General features: G+C 40.1%; 1 protein-coding gene and 1 pseudogene across 1 annotated transcript in view; one reads left to right on the plus strand and one right to left on the minus strand.

Annotated features, from left to right (window-relative positions):
* PPM1L (protein phosphatase, Mg2+/Mn2+ dependent 1L) overlaps positions 1–6,261 on the plus strand; it is a 270,729-nt gene that overhangs the window by 154,355 nt on the left and 110,113 nt on the right. The window lies entirely within an intron of this gene.
* Positions 1–6,261, minus strand: part of LOC105887424 — a 68,631-nt pseudogene that overhangs the window by 47,564 nt on the left and 14,806 nt on the right.

The raw sequence follows: 6,261 nt of genomic DNA on the forward strand, positions 1-6,261 counted from the left end.
TTTCTTGGCCAGTGGGATCTAATGACCCACTTGGAAGCTCTAAATGGATAAAACCAGAGACCACAGAACCTATTTACTTTGCCTGCTCATAAGAAGGACTTGTTTTCAGGAATGCGGTGTGTGCTCTCCCATCCCCCAAGGGGAGACTGCATATTCCCTTGAGGCAGCTGAACCCCAGTAACTGTATCTCTCTCTTTCTCACACACACTCACTGTCTTTTTAAAAAAGACCTGAGAATATTAGTCCCTTTTAGTAATAGGGTGATTATAAAGGAATTTTTATCTCTAAGTTATTTTACTCATCCCTGGGATTGTTCCTCATATCCTATAGTTAAACTGACTATAACATGGTCCAACTGAAGTGTGAAATTCAGCAGAGCCAGGTCCCCGGCAGCTAAGGTGTAGCTACCAGAAGGCCGGCACTGCGGGGTGGCCACACGGTGAGACAGGCCTTCTCCGTGTCGTCTTATAGTCCACACGGTGAGACAGGCCTTCTCCGTGTCGTCTTATAGTCCACGCCGTGAGACAGGCCTTCTCCGTGTCGTCTTATAGTCCACGCCGTGAGACAGGCCTTCTCCGTGTCGTCTTACAGTCCACGCCGTGAGACAGGCCTTCTCCGTGTCGTCTTACAGTCCACGCCGTGAGACAGGCCTTCTCCGTGTCGTCTTACAGTCCACGCTGTCAGACAGGCCTTCTCTGTGTCGTCTTATAGTCCACGCGGTGAGTCAGGCCTTCTCCGTGTTGTCTTACAGTCCACGCGATGAGACAGGCCTTCTCCGTGTCGTCTTATAGTCCACGCGGTGAGACAGGCCTTCTCCGTGTCGTCTTATAGTCCACACGGTGAGACAGGCCTTCTCCGTGTCGTCTTATAGTCTTATTCAGCTTTCCAGCTGCGTCCTCCTTAGCCTAAATGAAAAATTTACAGAATTTTTTAATTCTGATTTTACCAAAGGCATAGAAATCTGATCAGATTTCACCAAAGCTCACTGAAACTCTTGAAGTTTAATTGTGACAATCCCTGCTTTTCACTGTTACATGTTAGTTGTGATGTAAAGGAATGTCAGAAAACAAAAATAGCAAAAACGGAACGTCTCATCTTCCCTCTTGCGTCCTTGCTGTAGGGCCTGCTGTTACCCTTTTTAATCACTAGATGACCGTCTGTCTTTAGGCCAGCTGTGGGGACTCTGCCCATCAGCGCCGGATCTCAGATGGTGGGGACAGAGGGAGTGGGTCATATGAGACTTTTGATGTTCTTCAGGGTGGTTTTTATATGTGACAAAAAGACTGTTCATGTAGTTTAATTGTGATTTCAAAAACTAACATTCAGATTTTAAAAATCAGAAGCCCCCAAAGCTTAGTTCTTCTTTAGGCTTTTAAGTTCAGCTCTCAATTCTAGTTTCTTTTATGTATAAGTTGGATGAAAGTCATTAATAATTTTTTTTTCTTTGCAGTTTTTGGCTGGGGCTGGGTTTGAACCTACCACCTCCAACATATGGGGCTGGCACCCTACTCCTTTGAGCCACAGGTGCCGCCCAAGTCATTAATAATTTTAAGGGCTTTTCAATAGTGTTTGATCTCCTCTACAAAATTAAACATTTACTGTTCTTACACATTTCATATATGTATTTTTTCCTTTTAAGTATTTAGATTGATTTAAAATGTCAGTGGGTGGTAAGTAATGCTTTTAAATCTAATATATCTATAAATACAATAATCATCAAGTTTTCTTAAATGTTCCAAATATATAAAATGCCAAAAATGAATAGATTCCTGAACAGGAAATTTTAAAAAATTTTCTTAAAACCTTTATGTACTTTAGGCTCAGCACCTGTGGCTCAAGAGGCTAAGGTGCCAGCCACATAAGCTGGTGGGTTCAAATCCAGCCCTGGCCTGCCAAACAACAATGATGGCTGCAAACAAAAAATAGCCAGGCTTTGTGGCAGGTGCCTGTAGTCCTAGCTACTTGGGAGGCTGAGGCAGGAGAATCACTTGAGCCCAAGAGTTGGAGGTTGCTGTGAGCTGTGATGTCACCGCACTCTACCCAGGGTGACAGCTTGAGGCTCTGTATCAAAAACAAAAAATAGAAAGAAAAAACCTTTACGTACTTTCACTTACCTTTTTAAACTTCTGAAGCATAAAAGACACAACCCCATTGAAGGAAGATAGTTAACATCTCAGTTAACTAAGGCTCCTTATGATCAAGGATTTCACTTTGTGTAGGACCTGCAGTTGCAGAGACACAGAACACTCTGGTTACCAACCGAAGCAATAACCAGAAGCCAGGTAACTCAGGGCTATTTCTCAGTATCCAGAGTACTAATGGCAGAGATTTCCATCTGTGCTGATGGATGGTGCTCATAGAACCCATTTTATAGTTGATCTCTCAGGGATTTAAAAATATGCATTGAGTCTTATATTTCTCTGTGTCCCTGGGTTTAGATTATTTATGTATTACCAAGTCTTCCTGATTATTCACAAAAATTTATACCACCCTTCGGGTTCATGCCTTACACTTTTTGGTTCATAAGGTATATAAATGACTCTTCCATCTAAGATTAAAGGCTTTAGAAGTAGATGAGATCTTGTATTCTTTCATATTCTTAAGACTGTACAACTAGCAGTTGCTTAAAATGAGATAGATTGAATTTGGGTATCGCACTATCTACTTTGAAGTCACCTCATGAAGACTTGGTTCCCATAGCAGTGAAAAGTGGAAGGATTTATGCATCTTTGTTATTTGCAGATAAGCAAAATCATGTAATAAAACTTTTGTCTGTTTAAAGAACCATCTGTCAGGCATTGTGCTAGGCAAAAGTATTACAATCATACCTAAGACAGACCTGGGTTCCCTCCCTGTAGAGCATATGATAAAGTTGCTCATATGTTAGTATTGAAATTTGGAGAATTATAAGAGTAGGTACCTGAATAATGGGCTTTATTTCTGCTAATGAATAAACTATATTCAAGGTAATACTTTCCCCTTTTCTAGAATTAAACTAATGCTTATTTACATGGGATTGATACAGAATTATCTTGGATAATTATTATTACTAGCAAAGTAACTACAACTTGTGACAATTTCTTGGATAATTATTATTACTAGCAAAGTAACTACAACTTGTGACAATTTACATTTAAAGTGAGCTCATAGAAGAAAAAAGTTCACTTTTAAGAGCAATCCATTTATTCTTTATTCACTGATGAGGCTTGTTTTAAAATGAAATCTCAGTATAGATAACGCAATAAAGCTTGATCAAGAGAGTTTGGGCAGCTCCTTTTAGAGCCAGTAAGGAAATTGGAATGAGTCACATTATAGAAATTAGTGAGGCTGGTTTTTGCTTTATTTCCACTTGAAGATATTTTCTGAATGAGTATTTCATTGTTCTGAAAGACGTTCATGAAAACTATATGTTTTATTTTCTAATTCTCAACAAAGGGCATTAGAAATTGTTGTAGTTGGTCAAGATCACTTAGAAAATTTGGCCTTCTCTTAGCGAGTGGTAGGTCATTGAACAGTATACGCAGTGGTTTCTTAAGTGGGTTCAACCCATGACAACATTTGCAAAGTAGCTTTATTCTTCTCTCACCACTGCTTTCAAATCACATGAGATTAAGGAATATTGAAGTGAGTGTCAGCATATTCAATAGGAAAGTAGTTAGCCATGAGAAAATGTGGGTTTCCTCTTCAGTTATCCCTTGCTGTTAAAGAAATATTGAGCTGGGTTGGAAATTCAGACAGCGTAGGCTGAGGCTACTACATTTGATGTGGCCCAAGAATGATTCTCCGCTGGGCAAGACAGTATTTGGCAACAAAGCACGTAGGGGTGAATTTGAAACTATGAGAGTAATAAAGTCTCAGGGCAGCCCCCTTCTTGAGCTCTGGGACTCCTGACGTCTTCACAGGGTGATTTTTCTTCTTCTCAAGAGAAGGAGATGAAATGAACCACCTCTGTCTGTTATCTGCTATTCTTAGGTAAGTTAAACCATGATTTATGTGCCCCTTTTTGAGATGAGCTAATTTAGCAAAAAAGGTATAAATTTATCTGCAGATATCCTGTTGAAAGTCTCTCTTCATTTAGAAATTACATTCACTTGTTTCTGTTTCTTTTAGAAAAGAGGTGAATGATGAATGAGGCTGTGATTGGATATTGCCATTGAGCCACAACTTCTGCCCCAGGGAAAATAATTATCTTCTTTGGATCTGTCAAAGTTGATAGTTCCATGGTTGCTCCCACAGAACTTAGCTACAGGCTATGAGCAAAACCCAGACACACCAGCTTGAAGCCTGGAAACTTTGGATACATTGAAGAGTCCAGTCTTCTGCAGAGGATGAGTGTAATAGCTAAATGTTGTATTTGATAGGGATGTTAAAAACTTTCAGCCATTCTCTATCTCTTTATATTGTGAAACTTCTAGAATCAAAAGGAGATCTAGCCCAGACAGAAAATCATCACTAGTTTTGGCAGGTTCTGGAACAGGAAGAAAGAATCAAGTCTAGCCAGCCAAATGTATCCTAACAGTGAATGGGGCAACGTCTAGAAGTGGCATTAGAAGATGTGGCGTTAGAGCCTCCCTCCTACTGTTCTCTAAGACAATGTAACGTTTTTAAATAAGCCAGTGAGCTTACCTGTTAGAAAAAGGAAGCATCCTCAGTATGGTTGGTGCTTGGAAAACATTTGCTATTTCAGGCTTGATAGAGGTCCTGGCATTTCTCCTTGATCTAAATGTAATATATAGCACCTCGTGGCCTATCAAAAAGAAGAATTTCTAAAGCAGAAGTAACAGTTATATAATAGAATATTATCCTCCACATAGGGCAGTTATGCTTTTGCAAAGTGGACCTAAACTTACAAGGTGGATTCTGACTTACAGCTGATGATAGGAAATAATTCACTTTTAGAGTTCCTTTCAGATATGTTGTCCTCCTGTCAGCTGTTTACCGACATAAAACCTTACTGTGGAAGTGCTACAGGTTCATTTTTGCCTGACTTAGCAAAAATACGTAAAATGGCGATTCTCTCCTGTTTCATATTTCTGTTCAGAATAAACTACATCAGCCCAAACAAACTCAACTTATAAAAAGCAGAAAATCAAGAAGCTACTACTAATCATTCAGACTGTCTTCTAGAATTCTAAATATGGAAACTATCTGTTATTATGAAGAAATGGTCGTGACCAATTTATAACAGCTGCTGTCCTGCAAATCTGATTTACCAGTCACTAAAACCCCTACTTGTAAGTGTCACTTGTACATGCACGAAACTGAATTTCTCTCTCCAATACATACTGCCAGTAGGTTTTAGCAGTAGGAATCATAAAAATGTTGAGAGGTTATTTATTTACTTAGTTAGGGTATGTTACAGAGTAAATAGATGGAAATAAAATACAGTTTTATGTTAAGTTAGCTGTTTTTGTGATCAAAACATCAAATCAGTTGAGTTTGACATATTATTCCAATGTGGTCAGTATTAACAAAATTTGTAGTCTTGAATTTCTACACTGGTTTGGAGTGTCTAGTAAGCAGGTCTTGTGTTCTCAGGAGGTTTTTTGCTATGAACTAGTCTATTACTGGAAGGAGAATACCAACTCTTCATGCATCATCTCTAAGTCCTCATGTCCAGACCTTCAACAGGAATGAAAATAACTCTGCCTTTGTGCTTTTAGAGGACCTAATGGTTTAGTCATTTCATGTATAAGAGATTCACGAGATCCTCAGATGAAACTAGTGATATCAGTAAAGCAGATATTTTGGAGGAGGAAAAAGAAGTCTGGAGAGGCAAGTGACTGGTCCAGAGCTAAGGGCTAGTTAGGGGCAGGAGAGAGAGCAGAGACTCACCTGGTTTTCCTCATCACACTCACAGGTGCTCACGTTCTTTACAGGATCACAAGAGGGTTGATGGCAGTAGATGACTAAACTACTCCAGCTGTTGTGCAAGCTGCTCTTAAAGCCACACACCTCTGCTCTGGACTGAGAATTCTAACACCGAGAATACCATTGATAGCAAGAGTGGAGGCAGAGGTGGGGAAGAAGGATGAGGGGGAGGTATCTTGGAACTTTGAGACCCGGGTCCTGACAGGGCGTCTCTTTCAGTGACCTAAAGTAGATACAGCCAAAAAGCCTGGTCCTCCCCTGCCCACCGTGGCTCCCCTTTCTCTGGTTTCTTTTTCTCTGCTGTCTTGTGCGATAACTCCTTTCTGGAGGGCTCTGACAGCAACCTCTCTTTATGATTCCTGACCCTTCCTAGGTAGTTCCATGCATTTT

The sequence above is a fragment of the Otolemur garnettii genome, unplaced genomic scaffold (genome assembly GCF_000181295.1).
Source record: "Otolemur garnettii isolate 467f Iridium unplaced genomic scaffold, OtoGar3 scaffold00084, whole genome shotgun sequence".
Taxonomy (NCBI): Eukaryota; Metazoa; Chordata; class Mammalia; order Primates; family Galagidae; genus Otolemur; species Otolemur garnettii.